Genomic DNA, 14931 nt, shown 5'->3' on the forward strand with positions numbered 1-14931 from the left:
GACCTGTCTGTCGAGGAACAATGGCACCAGCTTGGCCACCAAGTAGATCTACACGTTACTATAGCTGGGACACCCCGAAAGGAAAGTTTCCATCGGTCTTAAACTGGATCCGGAGCAAACCCTTCCCACGACTGTCCAGTTCAATGACAAAATGAGCTTTAAATGTTGAGAAAAGGGAAGGAAAAGTTTACTGAATTAATTTGTGACCTTGAAGTCTTAAAGAGTGTTTTCCACAAAAAAAATGCCTGGAAACAGAGATGTTTGTTAAATCTCCTCTTCTTGGATTAAACTCAGAGATAACGCTTTACAAGATCTATCTGAAAGTGTATTAGAATTACGGGAGGGAAATATATATATATATATATTTGATGTTAGATGTTATTTTAATGCGAAGGAGAAAATGCAACAGACTTAATTTGCTCCGGTCATTGATTCTGTACCTCATAAGACAAGTACGTTTAAGAAGGCCTTTACGATTGATCATGATTTTCTGTTACTGCATTCGGGCAGAATCATTCAAGATCAGAGTCCAGAGTACAAAGCTTGAGATCCGAATTAAAAAACCCTCAACTTTCTGTCCACTCCAGGTCTTTTGCGGCTTCAGCCCTTTCTTAACACATTCATATGGAAACTGCAAGCTGAACAATCCAAAATACAGAGCTTGACAAACCAGCAAACAAACAAACGACCACCACCCCCCAAAAAAAAATCTCAAAAAAGACACACGCTGCTTCTTTAAACACTTTCAACACATATGGAGTTTGATTTCTTGAAGAGATCAGTTTAACATCTCCATAGAAACCAGCAACAGATTATTATCAACAGAATAAATAAGTGGCCTTAATAAATTAAACAGGCGACAGGAGATCTGGAAACTTGATTACTAAAGTTCACCAATATTCTTCCCCTACATACGCATATCAAGCCTTCCTTAAGACATCTTGAGATGGATAAAAGGTGGGAAAGGAACGCAAATGGTTTATTTTGTGTGTGCACATACAGGCTGACGCTAAAGACAAATGGGACCGAGAAGGGACAGTGCGACAAAGAGAAGGGACTCTGCGCCAAAAGGGCAAAATTTAAGGTGATCCCGAAGGCAGTTCCATACGGCTGGAAGGAAGGAACTTGGGGTGTGTGTGTGCTTGTGTGATTGGAAAAGAAATATGTCGAGGGGAAGGAACACATGGAATTTATTAATCAAGTTCATCGAAAGTTTCACTCGTCTCTCCCACAGACGCCAGACAGATCGAAACCATAACTATTTCACATCAAACCGTCACAAAGCAACTTTTTTCCAGAAGTTTTCTCAGGCACCAAATGGCAGAAAAAGGATATATATATATATATATCTAAGGAGCACCTGCTCTCGCACACACCCAATTCCACATGGACCCTTGACCCATCCACATGCCTCTTCTCATCCTGCCGCTGAAATCTTATTACACCACCAGCCCAAAGTTCTCACGGGTTCCCCCAACGCTTCAGGCTTGGGTGAAAGGATCCAGACTGAACGTTTGCCATACAGACACAAACACTCGCCTTTTGCATTGTGAGAACACATCAACTTCTCTCTAGCTAGCCAAACCTGCACCCCACCACCACCCAAAAAAAACAACAAAAAAACAAAACAAAACAGGTTTTATAAATCCATGCATAATTTCATGCAGGCCATATCAAACGGTTCCTCTCTCCTTCCGATCCAGGGTTGAAATTTGACGCTTTTATATGCAGTGACATTTAGGTAGAAAGAGGGAAGCTAAATGTTTTCCTTCAAGAGGGAAAAACATCAGAGAGAGAGAGAGAGAGAGAGAGAGAGAGAGAGAGAGAGAGAGAGAGGGAGAGAGAGAGAGAGAGGGAGAGGGAGAGAGGGAGAGAGGGAGGGAGAGAGGGAGAGAGGGAGAGAGAGAGAGAGAGAGAGAGAGAGAGAGAGAGAGAGAGAGAGAGAGAGAGAGAGAGAGAGAGAGAGAGAGAGAGAGAGAGAGAGAGAGAGAGAGAACGAAAGATCTGTTGTTAATTTCAGAGAAGAGATCCTCTCTTTTTCCCAGGGAAACCAGACTTTTTCAACTGGGACACAAGGTCACCTTTCATTTCCCACCCTTCTGCCTCATAGCCCTGCTGTTAAGGATGATGAGAACTGTAGTCCAAGACGTCCGGATGGGCTTTCCAGCTGGAGGAAAAGCCTTCTTGCTGTGCCTTTAAAAAGGGAGGTAATAAATCTGGGAACTGGCATTCTGGCATTCAGTCCCTTGCCTACGAATGCGCCCTGAGCCCAGGGATTTTATTTATTTATTTTCGCCATTTCCCCCAGAAGTTTCTTCTTTCCCGTTATGGCTACAATTGTTATTATTACTAAAAACCCACTATCCTAAACCCCAGCTGTCAGCTTCCTGGCGGCAGGCTTGAAATTTTGACTGACAGCCGAACACCTGTTCCCTTGTCCCGGGAGCAGCCAAACAAGGAGAGGATCCTTCATTAAAATCCCACTCATCCAGGATCTCCCCCCCCCCACCCCCGGCTTCCCAACTCCACCCCTATGCGGAGCCAAGCACCCGCCCCTGACCCACACAAACTGCCCCCCCCGGCCTGCCTCGTACCCTCCTCTCCTCTCTTCCGCCTCTGTTCGCGAAAAGGTCGTTTTATTTCTCGCCTTCTCTGAGCGCCCCCCCCCCCCAAGTTCTCCACCCCGGAGGAGAGAGGGGAAAAAAAAAAGAATCAAGAGCGAGGGAGGTGGGGAGCTCTCTTACCAATACATTTGGGTTTAAAACTCACTAGCTACTTCCAAGGTGGGTGGGTGGGTGTGTGGGGGGGACCCCGAACCGTCCCCGAGCACCCCCAGCCGAAGGCGGAGGAAGTTAAAAGAGGCAGGCCAACTCGAGCGCGCAGCGAGGCAAACGGCGAGCTTCGCCCGGCGTTGCCCCAAAGCTATCGGGGCGCCTTGCTCCGAGCCCACGTCCACCCCGGGTCTCCTCTCCAAAGTGGCGGCGGCTGGAGATACTTTGGGAAAACTTGGGAAAGCCGGCGGCCGCTCAGGCGCAGCGGGGAAAGAAACTCCGACAAACAATCCCGGTGTAGCCAGATAGGCATTGCCGCTGCCCCCCCCCCTCCCCGTCCTCGCCCCGACACCCGCGCAAGAAGCGCTTTGCAGCAGATGGGAAACAAGTGCAAAAAGTACTTTCCAACTGGGGGGGCACCTCCGAGTCCAGCCCCGGCGTGGGGTGTGTGGGAAGCCTTCCTGCCAAGCGCCCACCTCCCCACGCTTTGCAAAGGTCCCGGGTGAAATTGCTGGGGGTGTGGGGGGGGGGGTCGTTTGCCGGCGCGATCCCCGCCGAGCGATCCAAGCGCCGTCTTCCGCGTCCCCGAGCCGGCAGAGGGGGATGCGGCGCTCGGCCACCCCGCCGCGAGTTGAGCAAGTGCTGGAAGTGGCCGGCCTCTTCGCTCCCCCCCCATCCCACCCCCCGCACCCCTCCCCCCCACTCCCACTCCCACTCCCACCCACCCACCCACCCCTCTCAGTCCGGCTCCCTCCGGACGAAGAAGCCACCTGCATCCTTTCCTCCCCAGGCGCACCGAGCGGGCAAAAGGGGCGATGCGAAGGAGCGTGACCCCCCCCCCCCACACACGCACTGCCTGGGTGTCCGAGGCGGCGGGAGGGCCGAAAGCCCCCACCCCAACCCCCCACCCTCTCCAAAAAAAAACCCGGGATCTGCGCAGCGCCAAGCCACGCGCCCCCTTTCCCGGGCCGGCTGCCGGTGCCAGCCCCCCCACCCCGCGCGCGCTCCCCCCCGCCAGCCTCCTTCCTTCCTTCCTTCCTTCCTTCCTTCCTTCCTTCCTTCCTTCCTTCCTTCCTTCCTTCCTTCCTTCCTTCTCTCTCTCTCTTTCTTTCCTTCTCCTCCCCTCCCTCCCTCCTCTTCCCTTCTCTCTCCCATTCTCCCATTCTTTCTTCCTTCCTTCCTTCCTTCCTTCCTTCCTTCCTTCCTTCCTTCCTTCCTTCCTTCCTTCTCTCTCTCTCTCTCTCTTTTTCTTTCCTTCTCCTCCCCTCCCTCCCTCTTCTCTTCCCTTCTCTCTCCCATCCTTCCTTCCTTCCTTCCTTCCTTCCTTCCTTCCTTCCTTCCTTCCTTCCTTCCTTCCTTCCTTCCTGCAGCCCCGGACACTTTCCCGGACTTGGCGCCTCCGGTGCCCCAGCGCTCCGGGCGCCGCTTCTCGCCCTGCCTGCCTGCCAGCCTGCCTTGCCTGCCTGCCCGGCGCGCCAAAGAGTGGCAGCCGCTTGAGCCAGCCCGGGAAAAGTGAGCGGCCGGACGGTTCGAGGCGCCCCCCCGGGAGGAAAAAGCCGGGACCGGCCTTTAGGGTTCCCCGGCCGGGCAGATCGAAAGGTCTTACCTGCACTTGAGCTGCTTTTGGGTGACTTTCCAAGTACAGGGAAATGTCTGTGTTTGGGATGGAGGCTGGCAGCGCGCATGCGCCATCGAAGTTGCCCTGATCCGGGATTTCTCTCTCTCTCTCTCTCTCTCCCCCCCCCCGCGAGCCCGACTCCGTCTCTCCATTTTGCTTTAATTATTGAATTTTCCCATTTCTTGCCGGGGGGGGGGGGGGCAGGCGGCGCGCAAAACCCGGGCTGGATTCTCCCAGCGCCAACTGAACCCCCCCCCTCCCCGCTCTCCGCGCTTTTGCCAGGAGAGAGCAGAGGAGGGAGGGGAAGGGAAAGAAAAAGGGAAGGGAAAAAAAGAAAGGCAAGGAATGGACTTTGTTTCCCCCAAGGCAAAAGGAGCTCGAGGTAAGCAGAGGCGCCGGTAAAACCCGGAGTGGAGGGGAGCGCCAAAGTGCCAAAGTCGCGCCTGCTTCTTTAACTCCTCTCCTCCATAGACAAACCCCCCGGAGGGCAATTGCCCCCCCCCATACACAAACACACACACACACACACACTAGTCTCCTCCATAGACACACACACACACGGGCGGTCAATTGCCCCCCCCATACACACACACACACACACACACACACACACACAAAAGTCTCCTCCATAGACAACCCCCCCCGGAGGGCAATTGCCCCCCCCATACACAAACACACACACACACACACACACACTAGTCTCCTCCATAGACACACACACACACGGGCGGTCAATTGCCCCCCCCATACACACACACACACACACACACACACACACACTAGACTCCTCCATAGACAAACCCCCCCCGGAGGGCAATTGCCCCCCCATACACACTCACACACACACACACGTCTCCTCCATAGACACCCCCCCGGGCGGGCAATTGCCCACCCCATACACACACAGACACTTCTGCCCCAACCAGGCTTCCCTCCTGGCTCGCCATCCTTTTCCAGAATAACCTGAGCTGAGCTTGGCCACCTGTCCGGCCAAACCGCCTATTCTGGGGTTACGTGCCTTTTGCTACCTTGGTTAGGAAGAAGAGTTTCAGAGGGCTTTTTAAAATAATTAATAATAATAATAATAATAATAATAATAATAATAATAATAATAATAAATTATTAATAATAATAATAATAATAATAATAATAATAATAATAATAATAATAATAACAACAACAACAACAACAACAACAACAACTTGGAGGCTTTTTAAATAATAATAATAATAATAATAATAATAATAATAATAATAATAATAATAATAATAATAATTATTATTATTATTATTATTATTATTATTATTATTATTATTATTATTATTATTATTATTATTATTATTATTATTATTATTATTATTATTATTATTATTATTAAAGCCTCCAAGTTTGGTCCCTTGCAAGCCTCCCGGGGTTCCGCCGTGGTGCCCAACCACGTTTGAACGCCGGCCGGCCGGCCCACCCAACTTGGCCTAAATCCGAGCGGCTCCCGCTTTGCCCACTGCGGATCGGGGCTGCGAACTCTGTCCAGGCTGGATCTCCCCGGACGCCAGAGATCGCCATCGCCTTTGGCCTCCCGTGGGGGGGGGGGGTGCACGGAGCTCGTGCGGACGGCAAGGCAGGTTGTATGACACGTGTGAGTTCCGGCACCTTTTTCTTTCACAAAACAAGCACTGCTCTTAAGACATCGTTTACAATGCTCTTTGGAAGGTCCATTCCCTGCCTCCCCCCAACCCCCCCCCCTTAGTTAAGAAGCTTTTTCTGCCCAGGAGGAAAGGGCTCTGTGGCCCTCTGGGGAAGGGGTGGGGGGAGGGGAAGGAGGGGGAAACGACTGGATTTAGTTTGCAAAGAAATGCAAAGTTGGAGCCCCTACTTGACGCCTTTCTATTCCAGCCCCACGGGGGGGGGGGGGGGGGGAGACACACCTTGTTTGTTAGTAGTTATTGTGCTTTTCAGAAACCCTTTCCGCTCTCTCTTCGCTTTCCAGCCCTGTTTTCAACTTTTGGAGCTTGGATGTCTTTCTTAGGGTAGCATTAATGTCTTTTTAGGGGGAGGGGAAAAAAACCCCATTATTATTATTATCAGGGCTTTTTTTGTAAAAGAAAAAGGTGCCGGAACTGACACATGTCATACAACTTGCCTTGCCTACCCTACAAGGTTCCATCCAAAAAAGGTGCCGGAACTCCGTTCTGGGCGTTCTATGAGAAAAAAAGCCCTGATTATTATTATTATTATTATTATTATTATTATTATTATTATTATTATTATTATTATTATTATTATCAGGGCTTTTTTTCTCATAGAACGCTCAGAACAGAGTTCCGGCACCTTTTTTGGATGGAACCTTGTAGGGTAAGCAAGGCAGGTTGTATGACATGTGTGAGTTCCAGCAACTTTTTCTTTTACAAAAAAAAGCAATGATTATTATTATTATTATTACTATTATTACTATTATTATTATTATTATTATTATTATTATTATTATTATTATATTATTATTATTATTATTATTATTATTATTATTATTATTATTATTATTATTATTATTATTATTATTATTATTATTATTATTATAGGGATGCGGTGGCTCAGTGGGTTAGGACGCTGAGCTTGTCGATCAGAAGGTCGGCAGTTTGGCGGGTTGAATCCCGAGTGCCGCGTAGCAGAGTGAGCGCCTGTTACGCGTCCCAGCTTCTGCCAACCTAGCAGTTCGAAAGCACGTAAAAAAAATGCAAGTAGAAAAATAGGGACCACTCCGGTGGGAAGTGAACAGCGTTCCGTGCGCCTTTGGCATCCAGTCATGCCGGCCACATGACCACGGAGACGTCCTCGGACAAGCGCTGGCTCTTCGGCTTTGAAACGGAGATGAGCGCCGGCCCCTAGAGTCGGAAACGACTAGCACGCATGTGCGGGGGAAACCTTTACCTTTATTATTATTATTATTGAGTCTCCTAGAAATATTTTAGCTGGACAAACCCTGCTAGGAAGGACGGAGTGGATTTATAGCAAGCGACGATGCGACAAAGAAAAGGGGTTTTCTCCATCTTTGCCAAAAAAAAAAAAAAAAGGCCCAGCAGTTGCTGGCTCTGGCAGGCGAGACAGACAAACTGGGATCCCTGCCTAGATACAGCCGAGATCTTTTCCGAGGTGGTGGTGATGATGACAACCGAATCTCCTGTTATTTCAATACAGTTAAACGTACACATTAGGATAAGTCAATTTGGTCTTAAATCCTACGGAAATAGATACATGCTATTCTTACCTTTTTTCATCAACAGACAAAAGAACAAGAAAGTTGCCAACAGATGCAACAAGTCTGCAAGAAACCTCCCATCTTTTCAGGCCTAAAACCAATGCATCCTGAGGACTATTTCTCAATTTTTTTGGACCCACAGTTGGATGGGGATGACGTTACTGAGATAAAAGTCACGATCCACCAGGTGGGCCAGTGAAGTACCTCAACCGAAAGCCAAACGCTTGCCTATTTTTCCCCACTCCTTTCAAAGACTTTCTGCGCGCCAAGCAGGGGTTCTGTTAAAGAACAGCAAAACTTCCCTATGATAAATTTTAACAAAAAAACACGGTTTTTTGCCAGCAAGAAACTATTATTATTCCAGGTAGAAATCTCCAAAATAGAATTTCAAAGAAACGAGAGATAGAGTTTGAATGGAAAGAAAACTTTCCTGGGGCTTAGAGCAGGGGTTCCCAAACCCCCGGTCCGTGAACCGGTACCGGGCCGCGGCGTGCCAGCAACCGGTCTGCACAGACAAGCAAAGCCCCCATCTGTGGGATGCAGGCACCACGCAAAACCACGCACCCCTCCGGTCCGCGGAAAAACCTTTCTCCACGGAACCGGTCCCTGGTGCACAGCAATAGGGCACAGCAGTTGCACATGTGTTGTGTAATTAGATAGATGGAGCAATAAATAATAAATTAACGAGTAGCACTAAGCAGACCCTCCCCCCCACCTCTCCTGTTACTCTGTCCCTCTTTCTTCAATGAATATTCCACAGGTCCTAAATCTTGGCACAGGGACGCTAAGCTTTGGTTCCATCTGAGGGGTCTGTGACCTGTTAGCAAGCCTATGGAAACGGTGGGTAAGGCCAGATTCTCCTTTCCCAGGGTTCAGCACCCGACTATCCTGAAGCTAAAACTCAAACACTTTGGCCACCTAATGAGAAGGAAGGACTCACTGGAGAAGAGCCTAATGCTGGGAAAGATTGAGGGCAAGAGAAGAAGGGGACGACGGAGAAGGAGGTGGCTGGATGGAGTCCCTGAAGCAGGAGGCGTGAGCCTAAATGGACTCCAGAAGATGGTAGAGGACAGGAAGGCCTGGAGGAACGTTGTCCATGGGGTCGCGATGGGTCGGACACGACTTCGCAGCTAACAACAACAACCAAAATAGGGAATACCCCGGGAGAAGGCACAATGAGAATCATTTTTTCATTGACTTGTCAAATTCTGAATGAAAAGGCGGGGAGGGCGGCATATTCACGTCTTATTGATCAACGTTTCAAATCAAAATCTACCCCTGGGAATCTAAGAGGGGTAAATGGAAAGGCAGATAACCTGATGTTTAGGAAATCTGTTGACGTTCCCCTATACTTTTTTAAGATAGGTGAGTGTGGGGGGGTGTTTTAATAAACTGGAAGCCCATGAGGCTTGAGAGGATCTTTTGAGCTTAAGAGATGTCAGTCCTTAACTATGGCACGTTGGGGGTCTTAGTTCTGGCCAGCGACTTCTGCTTTTTTTACCACTGCAGGACTTTTTCAAGTTGTAGCCAAACCCTCCGAGGCAGCAGAAGTAGAAGCAAGGATAGGCCTTTCCTGTCCACGGCCTTTATTAAACACTGTCTGACTTATTTTGAGTAAATATGTTAATGCATTTAACGAGATGAGAACAAGGGAAGACGTGCTGCCTGCTTGCTACACTTAAGCACCGCGTTGAATTCCTCTCTTAATTCTTCCTTTCGCTGGAAAAGCCCAAATAAATGAACGGCTCAGAGGAAGAAGCTCCTCTTCAACCTTAAATGCTGTCATATCTGCTTTCATTTCCCGCCCCCCCTTTATTGTCAGTTTACCAAAAGCAATTAGAGCATATCAGAGAGCCACTGTTTGCCAAGTGCCATTTTCTCACATGAAACTTTAGCTCTTGGGTTACGCATTATTAAAAAAAAAGGAAAAAAAAAAAGAAAAAGTCTTAATCAGGCAAATATTTACATGGAAAGCTAACTTTCCCTCCGCAGATAGAGACACAGAGACACGTGCACCCCCCTCCAGAGCTGCTGAAAACGGATAAAAGAAAAAAAATTCCAGCAGTGTTGATGGAACAAAGGCTCTCAATACAAAACTGCAACCCCCTCAAAAAAAAAAACTTTCTTGAATAGCCCAAGTTGGGTTATTTTACCAGATGGCCCTCGTAAGGCAGTCCACTGAAATAAAATTTGGAAGAAAAAAAAAAAAGGAACGCGCGCAGATTCCCGTTAAAAAAAACAACAACACCCTGGCTCAAATTAGTGAAATCGAAAAGTTTCAAGCCTTTGGCAGGGAATATAAAAATATATATAAAATATATAAAATATAAAAGGGACGCGGTGGCTCAGTGGGTTAGGACGCTGAGCTTGTCGATCAGAAGGTCGGCAGTTTGGCAGGTCGAATCCCGAGTGCCGCGTAACAGAGTGAGCGCCTGTTACTCGTCCCAGCTTCTGCCAACCTAGCAGTTTGAAAGCACGTAAAAATGCAAGTAGAAAAATAGGGACCGCTCCGGTGGGAAGGTAACAGCGTTCCGTGCGCCTTTGGCGTCTAGTCATGCCGGCCACATGACCACGGAGACGTTCTCGGACAAGCGCTGGCTCTTCGGCTTTGAAACGGAGATGAGCACCGGCCCCTAGAGTCGGAAACGACTAGCACGCATGTGCGGGGGAACCTTTACCTTTACCTTTATAAAGGATATATGGAAGAGGGTTTGCGTTAACGCAGCACGGCCCTCGCAAATTCGTATATACAAGACATTTCTGTTTGTACAAGCCGGCCTAGCCTGAGGGGGAGTGTTGGGGTTATTTTATTTTTCGTTTTTTAACTTTTCTGGGGGTTTTTAGTGTTGTATTTATATTGTTTTTAACTAGGGCAATTTGTTTAATCTTTTTTTTAATGTTTGTATTCGCTATTTTATTCTGCCCTGTGAACCGCCCTGAGTCCTCAGGGAGAAGGGCGGTATATAAATGTTATTAAATTAAATTAAATTAAATATACGTGATTGTCTCTCTTAAGCAGGGCTTTTTTTGTCACAGAACGCTCAGAACGGAGTGCCGGCACCTTTTTGGGATGGAACCTTCTAGGGGAGGCAAGGCGGGTTGTATGACACGTGTGAGTTCTGGCACCTTTTCCTTTTACAAAAAAAACACTGCTCTTAAGACATCCTTTACAATGCTCTTTGGAAGGTCCATTCCCTGCCCCCACCCCACCCCGCTCAAGTCTTTTGCTCATTTGAGAGTTAATATGATTCTTTCTAATAATCACTTGTTAAAAGGGCGCCCCCACCCCCAACCCCTGGCCTGCTCCAGCTAATGGGCTTTTAGCTAGGCTCCTGGTTTATTGTCCTACTCCCATTCAGAAAGTAACCCAGGGCACCCCGTGAGTGAGAAATGAGAAAGAAAGCTAACAGGAAAGGCCTCGGATTGCTACTCCTTGGCTGCAAAGAATTCGGGGTTCATTCCTTCTCGTTCTCCCGAGACAACGACAAAATGACATTCCAAAGCCAGCGGACTCTCTACAGCTTTCATCCTTTCCAGGACTGGCGCAACAGCCGGGCAAGTGAATGGGAACCAGGCAAGCATGTTCTCAACGCCATTGTCTTCCATGGGTCCTGGAGGAATTTCCTTGGCATAATGGGAAGGAGGAAGGTGACCCAGGCCAGCCTCTGGACTCCTTCCTCCAGCGGCACCTTTTTTTCAGCTCGAAATGCTGAACGTTCACTAGAAATGCCTTGAATATTTGACACGCGGCAATTTTATATACATATTTTTTTTTAAAAAAAAAAGGTATGCTGTGACTTGGCTTCGATACCCGACTGAATATTACAAGGTAGTAAAAGGTGGCGGGAAAGGAAGCAATGGCCAGCTGAAAGGCTAAATTGCAGACATTATTTATGATCAGAACAATAAAGTAGCTTGGGGGTGGGTGGGTGGGTTAGAGACAGAGGAGGGAAGCCTACATCCAGACAAGCCCACGTTAGGTAAATGACAAAGTCATTTCCCTTTTATTATTTTTCAATAGGGTACATATGTTGAATGCCTGTTCCATTTTTATTTTTATTTTTTTCTCCAGGGCCTTCTCGCGGTTCCCACCTAATCTACCCTGCAGATTTCAATGCCTTGAATCAGGAAGGAGAAAAAGGTCGCCAGGCCCTCTTGCACGGTTAAAACGGACAGTTTGGAAAGATGATTTTTTTTTCTCTTGCAAGCAACCTGATAGATGTCAAAGAATCATTGCTTGGCACTCACGCACGTGGTCTGCTTCATTTAACAATCCCCAAGTGGGTGTGTGGGGGGGTGTGTGTAGGGGAAAATCAAGGACAACGAGACCCACGTGACTACTCCTATACATATTTACTCGGCTATAATACCCATGGTCTCTCGTGCAACTTATTCCCCCAAAGACCTGGCCGTGGTGACTGGGGTTAGTTTAAGTTAGTCTATGCTGTGTAACCCAACGTGTGTCAAGGGCAGCAGGCTAGGAAAATCTGTCTAAAATTCCAAGGTATTGTTTTTCTGTGCTGCGATGGAAGATTGCCAAGAAAGGGAGGGCCCCCCCCACCAACCGCCTTCTTCTGCTGTCCAAAAGTGAGTACTGTAGCGACTTCCTGTTTAAAGATTGCCAGATGATCAGTAGAGACAGATTACAACAGAATAGATAGGTGGGGCCGTGGAGGTCTTCTAGTCCAGCCCCTTGCTCAAGGAGAAAACCCCACACCACTTCAGACCCATGGCTGTCCGGTCTCTTCTTGAAGGGATAGAATCTAGATCACACAAAGTGTTGACGCCACTAGAAAGAGTGCAGAGAAGAGCAACCAAGACGAAAGCTAAAACATACCAAGAACGGTTGCAGGAGTTGAGTGTGTCTATTTCAATGAAAAGGACCAGGGGTGACGTGATAGCAGTCTTCCAATATTTGAGGGGCTGCCATAAAGAGGAGTGTGGGGGGGTCAACCTATTCTCCAAAGGACCTGAAGGCAGGACAAGAAGCAACAGATGGAAACTAATCCAGGAGAGAAGCAATCTAGAACTAAGGAGAAATTTCCTGACGGCGAGAACAATTAACCAGTGGAACCACCTGCCTCCAGAAGCTGTGAATGCTCCAACACTGGAGGTTTTTAAGAAGAGACTGGACAGCCCTTTGTCTGGAATCGTATAGGGTTTCCTGCCTGAGCAGGGGGTTGGAGTAGATGACCTCTCAAGGTCCCTTCCAATTCTGTTAATCTGAAAGCATCCAGTGTTGGGGCACCCACAACTTCTGGAGGCAAGTCATTCCGTTGATTAATTGTTGTAGCTGTCAGGTAGGTTTCTCATGAGACACCCCCACCCAAACTTTGCAGATTCTAACTTGGCTCTTGCTTTGCTTGGCCCTCAACTTACAACAGTTCGTTTAGCGACCGTTGGAAGTGACAGCAGTGGAAAAAAGTGACTTGTGACCCCTTTTTTTTTACACACATGACCACTGCAGCATCCCCACGGCCACATGATCAAAATTCGGATGTTGGACAACTGGTTCGTATGCGTGACCGCTGCAATGCCATACATACGTATGACGTAATCCCCTTTTGAATTCCTTCTGACGAGCGAAGTCAATGGGAAAAGCCATGTTCCCTTAACAACCCTGTTAAGTAACTTCACCTCTGCAAGGATTCACGGTGGGTTTGCAAAAGGAGGCAAAAACCCATTTAGCCACCGTCTCACTTCGCAACAGAAATTTTGGGCTCAATTGAGGTCGAGGACTACCTGTCCTATCTCCGGCCCGAAATATTTCGGCAAAATGGGGCCAGTGCTTCTCACCAGTGCCTTGTTCCCAGCTTGGTTTTCCCGTGAAAAGCGACTTTTGCTCCGAAATGGACTTTCCTGTGAATTTTCATTTCTAGATGCCCCCCCTGTCCTCTTGTTTTTATTGTTTGCTTTCCTGAATCCTTCCGTTGCGGTAGCTGAGACGAAGAGAGAAGATTACGAAGGCTGAGTATCCTACTTTGCCATTCATTCACAACAAACAAAGAACAATGATTGATGATTAAAAATGCATTCTCGGCTCTTGTTTTCCTTTGTTTTACCATTATGGAGACATTATAAATATGGAATACTAATCAAGCCAGACCTGCCGAGACCTGTAGACCTTCGTGCCATTTGAGAGCTCTGAGAAGGTTTAAAGTCTTTGTCTCAAGTCTTTTCAAAAACGCACAAACGGGATGTTAATGACAGATTTCGATAGGCCCTTTTTTTGGGGGGGAAGCCTTAGAGCAGGGCTTTTCAACCGGTGGTACGGGTACCACCTGTGGTACATTGGCACCTGGCAGGTGGTACGCGACCCTCCTAGAAAAGTGGTAGGGGAATGGGCTGAACCGGTGGCAGCACCGCACAAGCCTGAGCGAGAGACGGCTGGAGCTGCAGGGCTGTCAGGGCTCAACGGAAGCGCCAGGATCAGCGCCAGGCTCCAGCTGGAGCTCGGCGCTGATCCTGGCGCTTCTGAGCCCAGAAGAAGCGCCAATCAGCTGGAATGTTGCAGCATCTCCAGGGTCTTGTGATTTACATTCAGATGCTTGGCAACTGATTCATATTTATGACGGTCACAGTGTCCCAGGGTCATGTGAAGTGACCCAAACCTGCTGCAACCACCAAAGACACCAAACACCCCCCCCCCACCCCCGCTGCCAATCCTCAACAGAAACGCTCACAACAATGAAAACCTCGGACAGGAGGAAGAGCGCCGCTGGGCGGGCAGGCAGGTGTCTTGCTCGGCTGTGGCTTGGAGGGCACTTTTTTCAGGGCCATTGTCACTTCGAACAGTCAGTAAGCGAACTGTTGTAAGTCCAGGACTACCTGTACTTCATCTCTTTTTTCCCTTTTTTTTTTGGTCATCACGTTTTTGACACCTTGCTAGGCGATTGGTGGTACTCGGAGGTTGCCATATCCTATGGTACTCGGAGGTTGCCATATCCTATAAGTGGTACAATTGGTGAAAAGGTTGAAAAGCCCTGCCTTAGAGGGCTCAGTGGGACCAGATTTTTAAGTCTGGATCCTCAGAGAGTCCCAAACACACCCTATATTCTACTGCAGATCAAACTTGACATGCAACAGAACAGGTTGGAATACTTCCTTTCGTACAGGTTCACCCCTAATTTTCTGATGTGGTGCTAAATCCTAATATAATTTGGTTGTCTGTGACTTAGTTATTATGCGAAGGCAGCGACGGTGAACTGTAATTTATAAGCCACAGTTTGTGGTTTTAACAAGTGGCGTAAATGAAGCCCACTTGGCTGATTTAATAAGCCACAGCTAAG

At 48.0% G+C, this 14931-nt stretch overlaps 1 long non-coding RNA gene across 1 annotated transcript; it reads left to right on the plus strand.

Annotated features, from left to right (window-relative positions):
- The first annotated feature begins 4649 nt into the window (after positions 1-4649).
- On the plus strand, positions 4650-11190 carry LOC308675642. The gene is made up of 3 exons (XR_014028172.1): positions 4650-4771; positions 7668-7829; positions 11121-11190. It is a non-coding gene; the product is annotated as an uncharacterized lncRNA (long non-coding RNA).
- Positions 11191-14931: the final 3741 nt, after the last annotated feature.

This window comes from Vipera berus (genome assembly GCF_964194415.1).
Source record: "Vipera berus genome assembly, chromosome: 17".
In the NCBI taxonomy this organism is placed as follows: domain Eukaryota; kingdom Metazoa; phylum Chordata; class Lepidosauria; order Squamata; family Viperidae; genus Vipera; species Vipera berus.